Source organism: Sander lucioperca, chromosome 10 (genome assembly GCF_008315115.2).
Source record: "Sander lucioperca isolate FBNREF2018 chromosome 10, SLUC_FBN_1.2, whole genome shotgun sequence".
NCBI classification, from domain to species: Eukaryota; Metazoa; Chordata; class Actinopteri; order Perciformes; family Percidae; genus Sander; species Sander lucioperca.
In genome coordinates, this window is record NC_050182.1 from 6,222,794 (window position 1) to 6,245,293 (window position 22,500).

General features: G+C 44.1%; 1 long non-coding RNA gene across 2 annotated transcripts in view; it reads right to left on the minus strand.

Moving 5' to 3' along the window:
- Nucleotides 1-22,500, minus strand: part of LOC116058034 — a 24,030-nt gene that overhangs the window by 1,262 nt on the left and 268 nt on the right. Inside the window, exon 2 of one of the 2 annotated variants that reach the window (XR_004106937.2) lies at nt 22,107-22,156. The exons of the other annotated variant lie outside the window; for it this stretch is intronic. This is a non-coding gene — a long non-coding RNA (uncharacterized LOC116058034). The remainder of the gene's footprint in view (nt 1-22,106; nt 22,157-22,500) is intronic. 2 annotated transcript variants of the gene reach the window in all.

Genomic DNA, 22,500 nt, shown 5'->3' on the forward strand with positions numbered 1-22,500 from the left:
TAGAGGTTTAATTTTAGTTTTGATATTGGGATTTAATTTAACTTTAGTTTGAGTTAGTTTTCAGACATTTAGTGTCTACTTTCAGACATTTAGTGTCTACTTTCAGTCATTTAAGGTCTACTTTCAGACATTTAGTGTTTACTTTCAGTCATTTAGTGTCTACTTTCAGACATTTAGTGTCTACTTTCAGTAATTTAGTGTCTACTTTCAGTCATTTAGTGTCTACTTTCAGACATTTAGTGTCTACTTTCAGACATTTAGTGTCTACTTTCAGTCATTTAGTGTCTACTTTCAGTCATTTAGTGTCTACTTTCAGTCATTTAGTGTTTACTTTCAGACATTTTATGTCTACTTTCAGTCATTTAGTGTCTACTTTCAGTAATTTAGTGTCTACTTTCAGTCATTTAGTGTCTACTTTCAGACATTTAGTGTCTACTTTCAGACATTTAGTGTCTACTTTCAGTCATTTAAGGTCTACTTTCAGACATTTAGTGTCTACTTTCAGTCATTTAAGGTCTACTTTCAGACATTTAGTGTTTACTTTCAGTCATTTAGTGTCTACTTTCAGACATTTAGTGTCTACTTTCAGTAATTTAGTGTCTACTTTCAGTCATTTAGTGTCTACTTTCAGACATTTAGTGTCTACTTTCAGACATTTAGTGTCTACTTTCAGTCATTTAGTGTCTACTTTCAGTCATTTAGTGTCTACTTTCAGTCATTTAGTGTTTACTTTCAGACATTTTATGTCTACTTTCAGTCATTTAGTGTCTACTTTCACACATTTGGTGTCTATTTTCACACATTTAGTGTCTACTTTCAGACATTTAGTGTCTACTTTCAGACATTTTATGTCTACTTTCAGTCATTTAGTGTCTACTTCCACACATTTAGTGTCTACTTTCACACATTTGGTGTCTATTTTCACACATTTAGTGTCTACTTTCAGACATTTAGTGTCTACTTTCACACATTTGGTGTCTATTTTCACACATTTAGTGTCTACTTTCAGACATTTAGTGTCTACTTTCAGACATTTTATGTCTACTTTCAGACATTTAGTGTCTACTTCCACACATTTAGTGTCTACTTTCAGTCATTTAGTGTCTACTTTCAGACATTTAGTGTCTTCTTTTAGTCCCATTAAAAGTGCTGATGTAAATGTTGAAAGCAGTCTCAGACGTGATGTTAAAATGTGTTTTCTCCTCTTGGACCTGGTTCTGAGTCTGGCTGTGGTGTTTTTAACCAGCTGAAGTTTGTTGTTGCGAGGCATGAGAAGAGAGCTCTGCAGCAATCTAACCACCAGGAAATGAACACATGAATGACTCTTTCTAAGGCCGTTCTGATATCATCTCTTCCCTCACAAACTCTCTCTGTTGTTCTTCTCCAGTTATTCAAACTGGAAGATAAACCCTGAGAGCTTGGTCTGCATGGATCACTTTGGTCGTCCAGCTCCAAACCAGCTTTGTGTAAAGAGAGAGATTACAGTTTTGGTTATCGCTTTGGTACTATTATCACAACTATGTGGTACAATCTTACAACTCTTAAACTCATAATTGTAACATCCAGTTATTTATTCAAAACTCTCCAATGTGCATTAATTTGGATTCGGGGCAGGTAGGGGGGCAGGTAGGGAGGCAGGTAGGGGGGCAAGTAGGGGGGCAGGTAGGGAGCAGGGGCGTTTCTGGGACTTGAGTAGACTCTGGGCTTAGCCCGGATCCACTTAAAAAAACTGAATGCAATGCAAAACAGGGATTGGCTTACCCGGCTTTTAACAGCCAGTGTATGTTCATTTTAGCTGCTCAGTTTGTGGATATAACTTAGATGGAACCAACATTTGGCCTAATCATAACTGGCCTGGCAACCCAAAGGCCAAGGTTATGTTTTACGATTTGTTAAATTAAATTAAATTAAAAACATAATGGAATATATTACAGTAAGGCTCTCAGGCTTTCTGTATTGCTTTCATCTATTTATTCTCCTGTAGATCGACTTTTCTAATTATATCTGAGTCATCATTTACTCTTCCCTCCTCTTTTGCGTCTTTTGTTGAGGAAGTAACTTCATTAACATTAACTTCACCTCACCTTAGTGATACATAAATTCATTTAAAAAAAATAATAAACCCCTGGACTGTAACATTTCAGATGTGTTTGAGCACATTCAGAATATGTCTGTTTTCTCTGTGATTTGGAGTAGTCGTGATATTTTGAGAAAAATAAAGTGATAATAGGCTTTTACAAGAATACAGTCACTATATTTCAGAAAATAATCTACCTGCACCATAGCCTGCTGTGCATTACGTGATTGCTACCTGATACGGTAGATCTCAGACTGTCTGACAGACTCAGAGCCCCGTTTGAGACTCTGGTCTCTGAATGAGACAACGTTTAGGGAAGTGGCTGTACGTTACCCTACATCGGAGGTGGAAACACAAAACTACGGCAGAAATACACGGAGCACAAACGGGACACATCTGCCGCAGCACGTCGACAGCAGAGCGCGTCCATTATGAACCTGAAGCTGCACAGACCAGTGAAGGTGTGCTGCTCATCTGTATTGTTACAGCGAGAGTGGACACTAAGCAACGCACAGGTCTGCTTCAGAGCTCCGTGTGTTTGAATCTGAACCGTAGACTGGAAACTTCACGTCACGCAATCTTCAAACTAAATCATTAGTATTGCCGACAGCAGAGAAACTTATTCTATAGGCTAAATTATTTTTAAGACCTATGTCTATTTTAACAGGCTTTATGCAGTGTGTGCAAAGCCAAAGCACAATGAAATAAGGCAACTTATGATTTTGGGGGTTTACATAGGCTATTGTCCAGTATCATATTTGTCAACTTTTCAAAATACATTCGAGGCTGAAGCCCCGGCAAAATCAGCTGATGCCGCCTCTGGTAGGGAGACAGGTATTTTATGTGACTGTTTTGTGTATAAATCTGTATCTTTGAGGATGAGTTGATGATTGTTCCACCAGATGGAGCCCTGACTCTCTTCACAGTTTATATTCTGTCAGAAACAAGAACAGACTGAACACAAGTGGAGCAGAAACTAAAATAATCTGATAAACTTCAAAAATTGTGAAGTTGAGTTTAACACAATTTAAAGGTTCAGGGTTTATTTTTTCAGCATTCTGCATCCGACTTTTGATTTTATTTTATTAGGATCCCCATTAGCTGATGCAGAACATCAGCTACTCTTCCTGGGGTCCACACAAAACATAAAACATTACCACAGATTAAGATCGCGGGTCTTTGGGCCCGACAGGTCCGGTTCTAGTCTCGGAATCTCAGGGGCTCACAGTTCTGGCTCTAGTCCCGGTTTTCGTCAGCTGGCAGGTCAATTAGCCGCTAGCGCGACAACTAGCCGCTAGCCAATGGAGCGGATGGAGGCCTCACAAACAGCAGAGAAACTGCAGCCTGGTGTCTGTCCGTCACGGGTCCTTGGGTCAGACAGGTCTGGTTCTGGTCCCGGAGACTTTGGGGCACACAGCTCTGGCTCTGGTGTCGGTATCTGGTTGCTTTTAGGTTGTCTTCCGTCAGCTTATCTCCTCTCTCTGCGGTGCGAAACACGAAGCCTGTTCTGTATCTGAAGAGGCAGGGATGTGGAAAGAAACATGGAGGATGTTGGATCAATCTGTATACCCGTCTGTTTTTCAGTCAGGAACAGATCAAGATGAGAGACAGAGTAGTGGATAAGATAGGAATCGGAGGGAGAAGTAGTGAAGACGATTAAAAATGAGAGCTTAGGGACTGTTCATTATTTAATTAAGGGGCCACCGGAGGAGTTTTGTGGCCTCTAACCTAAAAAGACGTGACCCTCCCCTCGTCAGTAATAATTTTCCTATGACCCTCCAAAATGATTTGGAAAAAAAGGAATGACCCTCCCCTTGCGTGCAAGTTTGCACTTAGCAAAGAAGTACAGATACCATTTGATTTTTACAGCCATGATGTACAGGAGTTAACCTCTGCTTTCTCATCTTACACATCCCACTCCTCTGTTATGGTGTGGGGGCCATTTCAGTAGATTTACTCACTAACATTGTTGTGGAAACACCATAAGCATGGAAACTAAATGCACACTTCATGCATTACTGCATTACTTCAGATACTAAGTTACTCCTCTAGTAAACTAGTATTCACATGAAATAAAACAATAAAACATTGAGACCATTCAGCAAAGGACGCTGGGATATAACCAATTCAACACTGGTTGCTATGGACTTGTCACTATCGTCATTGTATATTTTAGCACATAGGTAAAGCTGCCGAAGCTGAACATTATATTCCAAAACACATATGTTTATTTTTAAAGCAGATTTTAAGTTACATTGTAACAATTTAACAATTCGCCCTTATGAAATCCAATCGCAGCACGGCTGTCTTGGAACGCAATAGACAGACGCTTAAATTCAACTAAAATGTAACAGTGAACAATCAGTGTTGGACCTCCAGTCTGTTGAGATGCCTCTCCAAACTCACCATAAAACGTTAAGACACGTTGAGAAATAAGATTCGTATTTTGCCTTAATCCAATGACATGAAAAAAAAAAGTAATCCACAGCGATCAGTAGATCCACAAACAGAGTCCCGGTGTATCCAGCAAGGCCGATACGAGCGTCCCATTCACCAGCCAGCTCCAAACAGGTGAACGAGGCCTCTCCACTTCGCCGTTTAAACAAAGTGGAATAAACATATAAAAGTCCAAATCTGCACAAAACCCGCAATCAATTAGTAAGCTGACATCACATTTATATACATGGCATTTAGGAAACCTTTATTTCAAGGTTGGCACGGCAAGATGTCCAGACTAGAGCAACAGTAACTTTTGTTTTTCTGCGTCCTGCTGCTCCCATCGTCAGCCAGGTAATATTTTTTTTTACTAAAGCAGTATATGAAATCAGATGTAATACCTATCATCATTTAGTTGTTTTGTGTTATTTAAGATATTTATTTAATATCTGGTCATGCCAGATGTAATTATTCCACTCATTTTTTAAACAATGCAATTACCTGTTTGAGCCACCAGGGGGCAGTGCTCCTCCTGCTCCCCCCAGCAAACTCCGTGTATGGGGTCAGACCATCTGCTAGGGTAGGGGGGCCGAGACTGAGAGCTACATGGATAAATAAGCACCAAACAAGCCACTTTGAAATTTTGCTCTTTTCATGAATAAAAAAGTTGGGTGACCCCCCCACCCAGACTAAAAAATGTTGGATGACCCTCTCCTCAGCATAAAATGTTTTCCTCTGGTGGTCCATTCCATAAATACCGAACGGTCCCTTAGGAGAAGGAGGAAGAGGTTTGGAAATGAAAGTCAGCCCCCAGGTGTGTCAGTCCCAAACAATCAGTGGGCGGGTGTTTTCCCTCTCCTAAGAGAGAGCATACAGTACAACTAGGAAGTGGAGACACAGAACAGGTAAACAGGCATCTGTGATTTAACAGAGTTTCAGTACTCTGTGTGCCGACTGCCAACATGCAGTTGTGGGATTTCCTGGGCTGCATGTCCTCTCTGTGGACATCTGACAAGAAGACATGCAGGAATCCATTTCTAACATCACCTCACCATCACATTATGTTTTATAACTTTGCACCTTGTCAGGACTGTGGCTGTGTTGTAAAAACATATCTGGAGCTTGGAAGAGTTAAATGCTGAACTCAGAGGGAGACGCTGTCTGCCACGCGTCCTCACACATTATTACATTATTACATTACATGTCATTTAGCTGACGCTTTTATCCAAAGAGACTTACAATTAAGTGCTTTCAACTGTGAAGGTTCAAAGTCCAGACAACAAGTAGTAAGTGCAAATACAGCAGCTTTAAATAGGCAAAGCTACAAAGAGACAAATGAAAGTGCAGGTTCGAAAGTGCAAGTTCAAGAAATTATTTATTTATTTATTTATTTTTTTATCCGAGGTGTAGTCGGAAGAGATGTGTCTTTAGCCTTCGGCGGAAGATGTGTAGGCTTTCAGCCGTCCTGATATGGATGGGGAGCTCGTTCCACCATTTGGGAGCCAGGACAGTGAACAGTCGGGATTTCGTTGAGTGATTAGTTCTCCCTCGCTGTGAGGGAGCAGCCAGCAGTTTGGCTGATGCAGAACGAAGTGGGCGGGTTGGGGTATATGGTTTGACCATGTCCTGGATGTAAGCGGGTGCTGATCCGTTCATGGCCCTGTACGTAAGTACTAGTGTCTTGAAGCGGATGCGGGCCGCAATTGGTAACCAGTGAAGAGAGCGGAGGAGAGGTGTAGTGTGAGAGAACTTGGGGAGGTTGAAGACAAATCGAGCCGCTGCATTCTGAATGAGCTGCAGGGGTTGGATGGCACATGCAGGCAGGCCAATCAGGAGGGAGCATGCAGACAGGCCAATCAGGAGGGAGCTGCAGTAGTCTTTCTCTCTTTACGCAAAACCGGTTTGGGGCTTTATCACCAAAGTCATCCATGCAAACCAAGCTCTCAGGGTTTAGCTTCCAGTTTGAATAACTGGGGAGTGTGAAGGAAGAGATGATATCAGTGGATGGTACGCTGCTCTTTTCTGTTCAAAACCTCTGAGATATAAAATGGACAGCCACATTAAAATAAAACTGCTTTTGTTCTCTTTTATTTCAAATTCAAATATCGAGGAAATGGAGTTATGGGAGCAACTTTCTGACTACATTTTTGATCCCTCTTGTCCTTTGGAATGCGTCTTGGTCGACGCGCTTAAAAAGGCTCAGGATCAGTCCACTGTTTTCCTTTTTGTTTTCACATTTATTTTTCTTTATCACTCAAACTTCAATTTTATACGTTTTTGTTTTTTCCACAAAATAAGGAACTGTCCTTATGGTGTACAAGCATTGATAGCAGAGCAAAAACAAAAGATGTAACAAAAAACAACTTCAACTCACAATCACGTTCTGTTCTGAGCAGTACTTGAAACAGCGTTCAAAAAAACGTACGGCTACAAACTAGGGATGCACCAAACCCAGATTTTTGGTGTTCGGCCAAATACCGAACCCACTGGTTAAGATTCTGCCGAACACCGAACCGGACCGAACTCTACTCCTATCCTTTATTTTATTTTTTATTTAATACATACTGTATACTGTTTACATATACTTTACTTTTATTGTTTATATTCTATTTAGAGAATGTGTAAATGTGTTAAAAACGTACTTGGCAATAAAGCTTTTCTGATTCTGATTCTGATCCTCAGTCCATGAACACAGTAAACACATTAATGAAGGAAACGTCCACAGCCTCTAAAATACTTAAATGTAACAACTTAATGTTGAATTTACACGCTCTTTTCACATCGTAGGAAAGCACATTGCTATCGCCAGATGAGTGACAATTTTGTTTGGCAAATTTTCGCTGAGCAGTGTATGATGAAGGCATGTTGGGGGGGGGGGGGGGGAAATTAGAAAGCTAACGTTAGCTAACGAGCAGCAGCTGCTGGCTGTTCGGTCGCTCCGCTCCCACTGTAGGGAGAACAGCTGACAGCCCGGGAGAGGCCCTGTCTGGGTAACAAGTTTTTAGCTGTGACTGTCCTTCATTACCTGAAGTCAGAGGCGTACTGGCAATCGGAAGAGTCAGGATTTTCCCCCGGCCTGTTGCGCCGCGGTCAAACTGTGTAGCCTCTGCTCAACTCGTACGCTGGGCCGATAAGTCTATGAAACTTCCCGGTAGATTTTTTTGGTCCCACTCAACCGCTGCCTGAAGTTGCTGCATTTTGGCTGCTGTCTGTAGAATCCTTCATGCACAACTCGTATTCTTTCAGATGTTTCATACCAAATGTTGTAACAGCGGTAGAACTTAGTAAAATCAAGCCCGAACCTGCCCAAGCACGTTGCGTCCGAGACCGGCCCGAAGTGGATCCGAATGAAGAAACGTAAAAAAAAATAGAAACAATGATGAACAACATATTGTTGCCACTGCCCACGACTTGTTTAAACTGCTTCCATACCTCCGACTTTCCTCCACACTTGCTCAAAGTTAATTCTCCTGTTTTTCTTTTTTTCTTTACATCTTCAAGCTCCCGGTGTGATGCGTGCGAGTAGAGGAGACTCCGCGCATGAAGTGCTGCATTTTGTAACTGCAGCCTAACTTTTGTACACATTTGTTACTTTTATATAGCCTATATATATATATATATATTTATATTAATAATATATTCTGATTATGGCATAGCTTTCTCCCCACCCAAATAGGATAATTTGGGTGGCCCGGCCCGAGGATGTGGAGGAAAATAACGGCCCGAGCCCGACCCGAGGTCCGGTCGGGCTCGGGCCGAGAATCTAAACTCTAAACAGCGGTGATGTTGTGTATTGTTTAGGGTCCTTTCCACCATGCGACAAATAGGCATTGCAGATTGAACATGTAGCTGGACTTGAATGGTCTTCTTTTGACTGAAAGTACTGCCAAACAATACTTTTTCTGCTCACAAGTTCAATGTTCACTTTCTCACAGCCTACTGCATTGAACCATATGAACGCTCCACCTAACGCACCGTCATTACGTCATAGGAAGCACAACCTGGACTCCAGCCTGCTGCTGACCTTCTACCGCGCGTCCATCGAGAGCCTGCTGACGTACCGTATCACAGTATGGTACGGCAGCTGCACCGTGGCAGACAGGGAGAGGCTCCAGAGATTAGTGAGGGCAGCACAGAGGATCACTGGCTGCCCTCTCCCCTCCCTGATGGACATCTACACCTCTTTACAAGTGTAAATCAAATCATTAGAAAAGCCAAATCTGATTTAGTAAAACTGGGATGATTCTGCTTCAACATTCAGAAAGAAGTTTAACTTCATAACATCAGTAAGACATGTTTTTTAACTTTAGTTATTTACACACTATGGAAAGATGTTTTATGTTTTACTTCTTAATTTATGATTTAATGCTTTTTTTACACTTTCAACACTCACTTATTGTAAAGTTATTAAAAGAGATGTTAGATATGTCAGAGTAAAGTCTCTACCAGCTTTTATATGATAATATAAAGAGATGTTAGATATGTCAGAGTAAAGTCTCTAACAGCTTTTATAACTCTGTGTTCTCCAGATCAACATTAAGATCTCTATCTTTGCTGGTGTTCTGCTGATCTCTGCTGCCGTGCTCTTTGTGGACGGACAAAGTTGGAGTGAGTTTTATAATAAGCATATCAACGCTGGGATGACTGCTGGCCAATGTACCGATGTGATGAGAGCCAGAAGAATCAGGAAGCCATGTACCGGGGGCTGCAAGCATATCAATACCTTCATCACAGGGAATGTGGACGCCGTCCAAGCCGTCTGTGGTGAAGGAGGAGCGCCATATGGCAACGGTTATGTAATTAGCTATGTTTATTTCCCAATTGTTGACTGTTACCTGGTGCATCAGAATCCACCTGCCGTTCCCCCCAACTGTTACTACAGAGGTGATGAAAGCGAGAGAAGAATTATAGTCAGATGTGAGAATGGGGAACCTGTTCATTTTCATGGAAGTCAGAAGTAATCTATTACTACCTGATGAATCAGAGTAATCTGTTACTACCTGATGAATCAGAGTAATCTGTTACTACCTGATGAACCAGAGTAATCTGTTACTACCTGATGAATCAGAGTAATCTGTTACTACCTGATGAATCAGAGTAATCTGTTACTACCTGATGAATCAGAGTAATCTGTTACTACCTGATGAATCAGAGTAACTTGTGTATCCTGTTGAATAAAACACATGTGACAGTTTAACTCTGGGTCTGTTTTTAATGTCGTCATGTTCACTCATTCATAAAGTAGATGTGGGTTTTAAAGTTACATATTGTATGTTTAACGTCTGCAGTTTTCAGGCTTCTTGTCTTCAGAGAATCTTACAGTTAAAACTAAAAAAGTTATTATTGTATTGATCTGTAGTTTTACCCACATTAAAGTAACACCACAAAATGTCTAATTTTATTTATTCATTCATGTACTTTCTGTACATTTTATCACAACTATTGGTTCATTACTCTGTTTTCAGTCATATTATACACAGTTTTATGTCTGCTTTTTAAATGTAAATATGAACAGTACTGAACAGTCAAACACAATAAACAATTTTTAGACCTATTTATTGTAAACAACAGGGCAACAGGCCTTCAAATCAAGCAGTAGTACCAAAGTCCCTTTTAATACTTGAAACAAAATAACAACTGTCTCAGTCATTTAACAGTGTTTAAGTGTTTTTTTTTAACCACATTATGTTGTGTTCAGGGGGAAATAGGTGGACCCAAATGCAGAGGCAAGACAAGCAGGCAGGGGAAGGATTGAGCTCGAGAGTTTATTTAAACACAAAAATGCTGGAGATCCAAAAATGAGGCAGACGAAAACAACAAAAGGAATCCAAAGAAAGCAGGCAAAAACTAAAGTCCAAAAATAATGAAAACACGAGGAACAAACTAACAGCAAACTAATGGGAACAAAGAGAAGAATCCAAACCTGGTAAACTAGATGCAAACACGCTGGGAACAGACACAAACTGACTGGAAAGAACACCAACAATGATCTGACACAGGACAAGGGGAACACAAAGACTAAATACACAGGGTAACGAGGTAACACAAGACAGGTGACACAAGGCTGGGAGACAGGTGAAACACATTAGGGCTGGGCAGTACAATCAAAAAAGGCAGGAAAACACAAGACAAAGTAAAAGCAGACTAGACAAGACAGAAAACCAAACTATCAAAATAAAACAGGAAACTGAGCAAAATACAGAACAGAAACAGACTACCAAAATAAGATAAAACACACCAACCCATAACACATTAGGCCCAATGAAATAAAAGTGATTGGCCTACAGTATACCTAGCAATCAATGTATTCAGCTCTGCCTGGCTTATCGGCTGCACTGCAGTCTGTGTAAAATCTAGCTTTGGTTGTTTGAATGGAGTGGTGCCTTCAGCATCCGTAGGGCGGGGTCTTTCGCTACCAGCTTTGTTGAACCGTGTTGCTTCAACAGGTGCTTCATGAGATTTGAATTGCTACTCTTAGATGTGGATATCAGCCAACATGGGGCGAACGCTCTTACTGGGTGAGCTAGAGACCGCCCCCAAACTGCCATGTCTGTCCCAGGTCCTACAATCTCTGATTAATGACCAACTGAAGGTGTTTCTGTCTATTAGCCCGGCTTCAGAGCAGAGCACTGTCACATCTAGGCTTGGACCCAAAACTTGCAGAAAGGAGGATTCAGTGGAAGATTTACAAGATTTATTAAATAAGACGGCTTATAACAACGGGAGTCCTGAGATAGGAAGGCTAAAGGAGTTCAACAACCACAAACAGAAATCTGAAGACTAGGGAATGAAAAGAGAGACGTAGGGAGCAACAGACAAAGATCTGACACCAGACAAAGGATGCACGGAAACTAAATAGACGAGGTAACGAGGGACAGGTGACATGAGGGCTGATGAACAGGTGAGACACATCATGGCAGAGCAGCCAATCACAGAGGAGGGAAAACACACAAGACAGGAAGTAAAACAAGACACAACACAAGAACAACAGACACTAAAAAGTAAAAGAGGAAACTGAAGCATGAAACATCCACAAGGATAGAACTAAAACTAAACAGAGAGGACACAGATAACTGGTAACACACAACCATGAACAAGCAGGAAACATTAAAAACATCATAAATGCCAAACATTTAGAGATCAGAGCTTAAGTTGAACAGATTATTCTAGTTTCTGCTCCACTTGCGTTCAGTCTGTTCTTGTTTCTGTCAGAATATAAACTGTGAAGAGAGTCAGGGCTCCATCTGGTGGAACAATCCTCAACTCATCCTCAAAGATACACATTTATCACTCTTCATTACAAGAGAAAACACAAGACTTTCCCCCAGGAAACAGGTGTTAGCCTGGCTCCGCCTGGCTCCGCCCTCCTACGTACTTCCGCTCAATTTTCATTTCCCTTCAGTACTCCGTCTGGGTTTGCGGTATATTCTTGGGTTTTCTCCGGTCAAATATTTACCGGTCCAATCAGCGAACAGAGGGAGTGGCTGAGAACGATGACGTTGAGGACGTGCACTAGAAAGATGCGAGCGAAGCCATTCAGTCCGTTGTGGCAACGCTGCCAAATATCCAGAAGTTAAAGCCCGAGCAAGAACAATCTTTGCTGAGTTGTGTTGGTGGCCGTGATGTTGTGGCCCTCCTCCCCACGGGGTTCGGGAACAGTTTGATTTTCCAGCTTGCTCCGTTAGTGGTGTAGGAGTTGGCTAAGGCTAACGCTAGCGATGCTAATGCTAAATATAAGCCGATAGTTGTTGTCGGCCTCCCCTCTTGTTGCACATGTGCATGACATACATCACAACGTTAGCGATTGGTTATGGCAGATCCAGAGTAGCTCTGGGCAGATCCAATAGTTTTAAACTTCAACAGAGTACCCGCCTTCAAGGAAGTTAACACGTCTTGTCAATGGAGAGAGTCCAGACTCTCTGGACGAATGAAATGGACCAGAGTCTGGGTGGACCAGGCTAATGGACCAGAGTCTGGTAGGACCAGGCTAGTGTACCAGAGTCTGGTAGGACCAGGCTAATGGACCAAAGTCGGATAAGACCAGGCTAGTGTACCAGAGTCTGGTAGGACCAGGCTAGTGTTATCAGAGTCTGGTAGGACCAGGCTAGTGGACCAGAGTCTGGTAGGACCAGGCTACTTTCATTGTGGCCTCGGTGACTCTCCTCTCTCTTGTCTCCTTTGTATCGTCTTTCCTGCATGGACTGCTTTAATGCCTTTGTCATCATCTGTGCTTGTTTGTTTGTGTGCCACTTCTTTGTATGTCTTATCCCTTGTGTTGTCTGCCCGTCGAACATGCAACTTGTTATTCTCCTGGGAAAATGTACCCTCATTTAGACCCTTTTCAAAATTTATTTTTTAGGTGTTTTACGCTTTTTTTCACTACCACCTGATACACCACTAAAATGAACTTATTGCCTCTAATTTTACACTTTTTGGGGGGAATTCATGGTCAATAAACATAATTTATATGAAATTAAAGCCTACCTCATTTTATTTTGTTGAAAAATAGCTGAAATTATGAGTTATTTCGACAGTTACGATTGAGTGGAAAATCACAGACTGTCAAAGTTTAGTCAGGATACAGTTTTTTTTTTCAAATGCTATCAAATTTAAGAAAACATCCAAAATTGAATGAAAGTAGAGATCTGATCTTTAATTTTACTAAATTAACTAAATTCTGACTTTCAAAACGGGTCACATTTGACCCGAGAACAGGAGGGTTAATCCGTTTTGCTTATGCCTGCTGTCATTATAGATGTAATGTTACTCATCTTATTATGTTAACCATTGTATTTTAGGATGCCTATTGTCAGCTGGCCGGGGACTACAGCTGGACATTAACCGTAGAGGCTAAAGCTGCTCCTTTTACTCTACAGTTAATTAAAGGGGGGCTGTCCACCATATTATAAACTAATAAACTAAACTAAACTAAACTGTGTGTCTGTGTGTGTGTCTCTGTGTCTGTGTGTGTGTGTGTGTGTGTGTGTGTGTGTGTGTGTGTGTGTGTCTGTGTGTGTCTGTGTGTCTGTGTGTGTGTGTGTGTGTGTGTGTCTCTGTGTCTGTGTGTGTGTGTGTGTGTGTGTCTGTGTGTCTGTGTGTGTCTGTGTGACTGTGTGTGTGTGTGTGTGTGTGTGTGTGTGTGTGTCTCTGTGTCTGTGTGTGTGTGTGTGTGTGTGTGTGTGTGTCTGTGTGTCTGTGTGTGTCTGTGTGTCTGTGTGTGTGTGTGTGTGTGTGTCTGTGAGTGTGTGTGTGTGTGTCTGTGTGTATGTGTGTGTGTGTGTGTGTGTGTGTGTGTGTGTGTGTGTGTGTGTGTGTGTGTGTGTGTGTGTGTGTGTGTATGTGTGTGTGAGTGTCTGTCTGTGTGTGTGTGTGTGTGTGTGTGTATGTACAGTATGTATGAAAAAACAACAAAAATGTCAAAAGCAAAGTCAAACCGTTTCTTTCAGTTATTTTATCCACGTCTACTTTATGAAACTGTCCCAGGACGGCATTAAAAACAGACCCAGAGTTAAACTGTCAGATGAGTTTTATTCAACAGGAGACACAAGTTACACTAATTCATCTTCCTCACAGTAACCAGGGTTACGACTTCATCACATCAGGTTACAGTCCTCCTGTTTCTCACATTACAGTTAACATTTTTAAACTTGCCGGGCTGAAAATAATGCAAAAACCTCAAAAGAAACGTAGAGTATGAATGAGGCTAAAGCGTCAAAAAATACTGTCTGTTGTTATCACATCTACTTTATCAAAAATACTGTCTGTTATCACATCAACTTTATCAAAAATACTGTCTGTTGTTATCACATCAACTTTATCAAAAATACTGTCTGTTGTTATCACATCTACTTTATCAAAAATACTGTCTGTTATCACATCTGCTTTATCAATGCTTGCACACTAAGCAGAAGAAATCATCAGAGAATTTTTACTTTGAAATTCCTACATAAGTAAACTTGCTGGGCTGAAAATAATACAAAAACCTCAAAGGAAACGTACAGTATGAAGTGTCAAAAAAGCGGCTAAAGCAGCAAAAAATACTATCTGTTGTTATCACATCTACTTTATCAATGATTGCACACAGACAGTTATTACAAACTAAGCAGAAGAAATCAGAGAAGTTTTACTTTGAAATTCCTACATAGTGAACAGGATCACCGCCTTCACATGTGATTGTAATGTTCTTGTTAGTGTAAAGTGTACCTTTGTACCTGCAGTTGTTAGCCACGGCATTAGGGTATTCCTGTATGCATTCAACTACGTCAAAGGGTTTGATGCTGTGCCGATTTGGACCAGTGGGTTTTCCTCCAGTCCCACAGACGTCTTTGACAGCTTCCCAAGTGGCTTTGATGAAGGTATTGGACGCCTTGCAGGGAGTGCCTTTTGTATTAATTTTTCTCTTTTTTATCATGCCGTTACAGCTGTCATTTTTCATCGTCAGGAAGATATGCTGCCTCTTAAACATTTCAGCCCGAGTTTCTTGTTCCTCCACAGAGAGCACCGCAGCAGCAGAGAGCAGCAGAACACCAGCAAAGATAGAGATCTTCATGTTGATCTGGAGAATACAGAGTTATAAAAGCTGTTAGAGACTTTACTCTGACATATCTAACATCTCTTTATATTATCATATAAAAGCTGTTAGAGACTTTACTCTGACATATCTAACATCTCTTTATATTATCATATAAAAGCTGTTAGAGACACACACACACACACACACACACACACACACACACATACACACACACACACACACACACACAGATACACACACACACACACACACACACACACACACAGATACAGATACAGACACATACACACACACACACACACACACATGCACACACACACACACACACACACAAACATGCACACACAAACACACACACACACACACACACACAGACACATACAGATACAGACACACACACACACACACACACACACACACGCATACAGATACAGACACACACACACACACACACACACACACACACACACACAAAAACACACACATACATACAGATACAGGCACATAGACACACACACACACACACACACACACACACACACACACACACACACACACACAAAAACACACAAAATAAACAGAGAGGACACAGAGAACTGGTAACACACAACCATGAACAAGCAGGAAACATTAAAAACATCATAAATGCCAAACATTTAGAAATCAGAGCTGAAGTTGAACAGATTATTCTAGTTTCTGCTCCACTTGTGTTCAGTCTGTTCTTGTTTCTGACAGAATATAAACTGTGAAGAGAGTCAGGGCTCCATCTGGTGGAACAATCCTCAACTCATCCTCAAAGATACACATTTCTTAACCCTAACCCTACTCTTCATTACAAGAGAAAACATAAAGACTTTCCCCCAGGAAACAGGTGTTAGCCTGGCTCCGCCTGGCTCCGCCCTCCTACGTACTTCCGCTCAATTTTCATTTCCCTTCAGTACTCCGTCTGGGTTTGCGGTATATTCTTGGGTTTTCTCCAGTCAAATATTTACCGGTCCAATCAGCGAACAGAGGGAGTGGCTGAGAACGATGACGTTGAGGACGTGCACTAGAAAGATGCGAGCGAAGCCATTCAGTCCGTTGTGGCAACGCTGCCAAATATCCAGAAGTTAAAGCCCGAGCAAGAACAATCTTTGCTGAGTTGTGTTGGTGGCCGTGATGTTGTGGCCCTCCTCCCCACGGGGTTCGGGAACAGTTTGATTTTCCAGCTCGCTCCGTTAGTGGTGTAGGAGTTGGCTAAGGCTAATGCTAGCGATGCTAATGCTAAATATAAGCCGATAGTTGTTGTCGGCCTCCCCTCTTGTTGCACATGTGCATGACATATGTCACAACGTTAGCGATTGGTTATGGCAGATCCAGAGTAGCTCTGGGCAGATCCAATAGTTTTAGAATGAAATGGACCAGAGTCTGGGTGGACCAGGCTAATGGACCAGAGTCTGGTAGGACCAGGCTACTGTACCAGAGTCTGGTAGGACCAGGCTAGTGTACCAGAGTCTGGTAAGACCAGGCTAGTGTATCAGAGTCTGGTAGGACCAGGCTAATGGACCAAAGTCGGATAAGACCAGGCTAATGTACCAGAGTCTGGTAGGACCAGGCTAGTGGACCAGAGTCTGGTAGGACCAGGCTAGTGTACCAGAGTCTGGTAGGACCAGGCTAATGGACCAAAGTCGGATAAGACCAGGCTAATGTACCAGAGTCTGGTAGGACCAGGCTAGTGGACCAGAGTCTGGTAGGACCAGGCTAGTGTACCAGAGTCTGGTAGGACCAGGCTAGTGGACCAGAGTCTGGTAGGACCAGGCTACTGTACCAGAGTCTGGTAGGACCAGGCTAGTGTACCAGAGTCTGGTAAGACCAGGCTAGTGTATCAGAGTCTGGTAGGACCAGGCTAATGGACCAAAGTCGGATAAGACCAGGCTAATGTACCAGAGTCTGGTAGGACCAGGCTAGTGGACCAGAGTCTGGTAGGACCAGGCTAGTGTACCAGAGTCTGGTAGGACCAGGCTAATGGACCAAAGTCGGATAAGACCAGGCTAATGTACCAGAGTCTGGTAGGACCAGGCTAGTGTATCAGAGTCTGGTAGGACCAGGCTAGTGGACCAGAGTCTGGTAGGACCAGGCTAATGGACCAAAGTCGGATAAGACCAGGGAAAATGTACCCTCATTTAGACCCTTTTCAAAATTTATTTTTTAGGTGTTTTACGCTTTTTTTCACTACCACCTGATACACCACTAACATGAACTTATTGCCTCTAGTTTTACACTTTTTGGGGGGAATTCATGGTCAATAAACATCATTTATATGAAATTAAAGCCTACCTCATTTTATTTTGTTGAAAAATAGCTGAAATTCTGAGTTATTTCGACAGTTACGATTGAGTGGAAAATCACAGACTGTCAAAGTTTAGTCAGGATACTGTTTTTTTTTTCAAATGCTATCAAATTTCTCCAGGAACCATCACCTTATCGTGGTGGAGAGGTTTGTGTGTCCCTATGAACCTGAGGGCTGTGTTGCCTGGAGCTTTGTGCTCCTGGTAGGGTCTCCCAAGGCAAAGTGGTCTCAGGTGAGGGGCCAGACAAAGAATGGTTCAAAAACCCTATGAAAAAACGAGGTAGAGATGATGTGACCCTGCCCGGAGGAAGCCCGGGGCCCCCGTCTGGAGCCAGGCCCAGATGGAGGGCCCGTCAGCGAGCGCCTGGTGGCCGGGTTTGCCACGGAGCCCGGTCGGGCACAGCCCGAAAAAGCTACGTGGCACCTCTCTCTCCAACCCATGGGCCCACCACCTGTGGGAGGAACCGCTGGGGTCGGGTGCGCTGCCACATGGGTGGCAGTGAAGGTCAGGGGCCTCGACGGACCAGACCCGGGCAGCAGACGCTGGCTCTGGGGACGTGGAACGTCACCTCTCTGTGGGGGAAGGAACCGGAACTTGTGCGGGAGGTGGAGCGCTACCAGTTGGATCTGGTGGGGCTTACCTCTACGCACAGTCTCGGTTCTGGAACCATACTCCTGGATAGGGGTTGGACTCTTTTCTTCTCCGGAGTTGCCCAGGGTGTGAGGCGCCGGGCGGGTGTGGGGATACTCACAAGCCCCCGGCTGAGCGTCGCTCCCTACGCCTGCGGGTTGTGGGGGGGAAAACTCTGACTATTGTTTGTGCGTATGCACCAAACAAGAGCTCGGAGTATTCGGCCTTCTTGGAGACCTTGAATGGAGTCCTGCATGGGGCTCCAGTGGGGGACTCCATAGTTCTGCTGGGGGACTTCAACGCGCACGTGGGCAATGATGGAGACACATGGAGAGGCGTGATTGGGAGGAACGGCCTCCCTGATCTAAACCAGAGTGGTTGTTTGTTGTTGGACTTCTGTGCTAGTCATGGATTGTCTATAACGAACACCATGTTCGAACATAGGGATGCTCATAAGTGTACTTGGTACCAGAGCACCCTAGGCCAAAGGTCAATGATCGATTTTATAATCGTTTCATCTGATCTGAGGCCGTATGTTTTGGACACTCGGGTGAAGAGAGGGGCAGAGCTGTCAACTGATCACCATCTGGTGGTGAGTTGGGTCAGAGGGTGGGGGAAGACTCTGGACAGACCTGGTAAACCCAAACGGGTAGTGCGGGTGAACTGGGAACGTCTGGAGGAGGCCCCTGTCCGACAGACTTTCAACTCACACCTCCGGCGGAGCTTTTCGTGCATCCCTGTGGAGGCTGGGGGCATTGAACCCGAGTGGACAATGTTCAAAGTTTCCATTGCTGAAGCTGCGGCGGGGAGCTGTGGTCTTAGGGTCTTAGGTGCCTCAAGGGGCGGCAACCCACGAACACCGTGGTGGACACCGGTGGTCAGGGAAGCCGTCCGACTGAAGAAGGAGTCTTTCTGGGATATGTTATCCCAGGGGACTCCGGAGGCAGTTGCAAGGTACCGAAGGGCCCGAAGGGCTGCAGCCTCTGCCGTGAAAGAGGCAAAGCAGCGGGTGTGGGAGAAGTTCGGAGAAGACATGGAGAAGGACTTTCGGTCGGCACCAAGGTGCTTCTGGAAAACCGTTCGCCACCTCAGGAGGGGGAAGCGGGGAAACATCCAAGCTGTGTACAGTAAGGATGGAACGCTGTTGACCTCAACTGAGGAGGTAATAGGGCGGTGGAAGGAGCACTTTGAGGAACTCCTAAATCCGACTAATACGCCCTCTATGGTAGAGGCAGAGCTGGAGGATGATGGGGGATTGTCGTCAATTTCCCTGGTGGAAGTTGCTGAGGTAGTTAAACAACTCCACAGTGGCAAAGCCCCAGGGATTGATGAGATCCGTCCAGAAATGCTTAAAGCTCTGGGTGTGGAGGGGTTGTCTTGGTTGACACGCCTCTTCAACATTGCGTGGAAGTCGGGGACGGTGCCTAAGGAGTGGCAGACCGGGGTGGTGGTTCCCCTTTTCAAAAAGGGGGACCAGAGGGTGTGTGCCAATTACAGGGGTATTACACTTCTCAGCCTCCCCGGTAAAGTCTACTCCAAGGTGCTGGAAAGGAGGGTTCGGTCGATAGTCGAACCTCAGGTTGAAGAGGAACAATGCGGATTCCGTCCTGGTCGTGGAACAACGGACCAGGTCTTTACTCTTGCAAGGATCCTGGAGGGAGCCTGGGAGTATGCCCAACCGGTCTACATGTGTTTTGTGGATCTGGAGAAGGCGTATGACCGGGTCCCCCGGGAGATACTGTGGGAGGTGCTGCGGGAGTATGGGGTGAGGGGGTCCCTTCTCAGGGCCATCCAATCTCTGTACGACCAAAGCGAGAGCTGTGTCCGGGTTCTCGGCAGTAAGTCGGACTCGTTTCAGGTGAGGGTTGGCCTCCGCCAGGGCTGCGCTTTGTCACCAATCCTGTTTGTAGTATTTATGGACAGGATATCAAGGCGTAGTCGGGGTGGAGAGGGGTTGCAGTTCGGTGAGCTGGGGATCTCATCGCTGCTTTTTGCGGATGATGTGGTCCTGATGGCATCATCGGCCTGTGACCTTCAGCACTCACTGGATCGGTTCGCAGCCGAGTGTGAAGCGGCTGGGATGAGGATCAGCACCTCTAAATCGGAGGCCATGGTTCTCAGCAGGAAACCGATGGAGTGCTTTCTCCAGGTAGGGAATGAGTCCTTACCCCAAGTGAAGGAGTTCAAGTACCTTGGGGTCTTGTTTGCGAGTGAGGGGACAATGGAGCAGGAGATTGGTCGGAGAATCGGCGCAGCGGGTGCGGTATTACATTCAATTTATCGCACCGTTGTGACGAAAAGAGAGCTGAGCCAGAAGGCAAAGCTCTCGATCTACCGGTCAGTTTTCGTTCCTACCCTCACCTATGGTCATGAAAGCTGGGTCATGACCGAAAGAACGAGATCCAGGGTACAAGCGGCCGAAATGGGTTTCCTCAGGAGGGTGGCTGGCGTCTCCCTTAGAGATAGGGTGAGAAGCTCAGTCATCCGTGAGGAGCTCGGAGTAGAGCCGCTGCTCCTTCGCGTCGAAAGGAGCCAGTTGAGGTGGTTCGGGCATCTGGTAAGGATGCCCCCTGGGCGCCTCCCTAGGGAGGTGTTCCAGGCACGTCCAGCTGGGAGGAGGCCTCGGGGAAGACCCAGGACTAGGTGGAGGGATTATATCTCCAACCTGGCCTGGGAACGCCTCGGGATCCCCCAGTCGGAGTTGGTTAATGTGGCTCGGGAAAGGGAAGTTTGGGGTCCCCTGCTGGAGCTGCTACCCCCGCGACCCGTTACCGGATAAGCGGACGAAGATGGATGGATATCAAATTTAAGAAAACATCCAAAATTGAATGAAAGTAGAGATCTGAACCTTAATTTCACTAAATTAAATAAATTCTGACACACGCATACATACAGATACAGGCACATAGACACACACACACACACACACACACACACACACACACACACACACACACACACACACACACACACACACACACACACACACACACACACACACACACACACACTCCCCTACTGACTGCTGCTCTCCCCTACTCAGTCCCTCCAGAAAAAACTTGATTATGTGATCTCATAATTCAATGCATAATCAGCCAAAGTCCGCATATTTATGCAGGGGCCACATTTTATCAAACACGCCGCACTCTTGCCGCATAAATTGCAGATTTCCGGGACTTGCATGATTTCATGATCCCCTCATTTTCGTTGCAAAAAAGTCACACATATCTTAGCAGAAAGTTGCCGAATTACGCGACGTGAACATCATTGCAAAGCTGCAAACCCCGTGATGAAGCCATGATGAAACTGCAGTTTTTGCAAGTTCCTGCAATTTCATTGCATAAAATTGCATAAATATCCCGCACATTACATCGCATTTTTAAAAAAGACGTGCCGCATAATCAAGGATTTTTGCACACACAGTCACAAAAAACTCCACATTTTTCTGGAAGGACTGCCTACTGACTGCTGCTCTCCCCTACTGACTGCTCCTCTCCTCTACTGACTGCTGCTCTCTCCTACTGACTGCTACTCTCCTCTACTGACTGCTGCTCTCCCCTACTGACTGCTGCTCTCTCCCACTGACTGCTACTCTCTCCTACTGACTGCTGCTCTCTCCTACTGACTGCTGCTCTCTCCTACTGACTGCTGCTCTCCTCTACTGACTGCTGCTCTCCCCTACTGACTGCTGCTCTCTCCTACTGACTGCTGCTCTCCCCTACTGACTGCTGCTCTCTCCTACTGATTGCTACTCTCTCCTACTGACTGCTGCTCTCCCCTACTGACTGCTACTCTCTCCTACTGACTGCTGCTCTCCCCTACTGACTGCTGCTCTCTCCTACTGATTGCTACTCTCTCCTACTGACTGCTGCTCTCCCCTACTGACTGCTGACTGAGCTATTCCCCGGTCTTGTAACACGAGGAGAGCCTGCCAGAGCTTCTTGTATTTGGTCCGAAACTCCGAACCATCCAAAAAATGCTTTCACACTATAAACGAACCGGGCCATGGTTCAGTTTGGTCTGGACCGAGACTAGCTCTTTTGATCCAGACCGTGGTCCGATGCACCTTTGTCAGAAAAATAATATAAAATATATTTACCTGAATGACAGGAGAGAGATGAGTTCTAGAGTCAGCAGCAGGAGGGATACCTGGAATATCACATGATAACAAATACACTATGTTACATCACATTTAACTATGTTACATCACATTTAACATCAAGGTTCTTCAGAAAATGATCGAAAAAAGGACCAAAAATGTCAAAAAAGTGACAAAAATGTCAAAAACATTAATGTAAATTGTATTTTTGTTTATGTTTGTAACCCTAACAACATAAGAATTGTCCAAAAAAATGAAAAAACAACTAAAAAGTTGAAAAAAGTGCCCAAAATGTTAAAAAAGTGACTAAATTGTTGGGGGGTGAAAAACCGTTGAAAACAAAATAAAACGTCAAAAACAATTGTCCATCAACCAACAACAAAAGTTGAAAAAA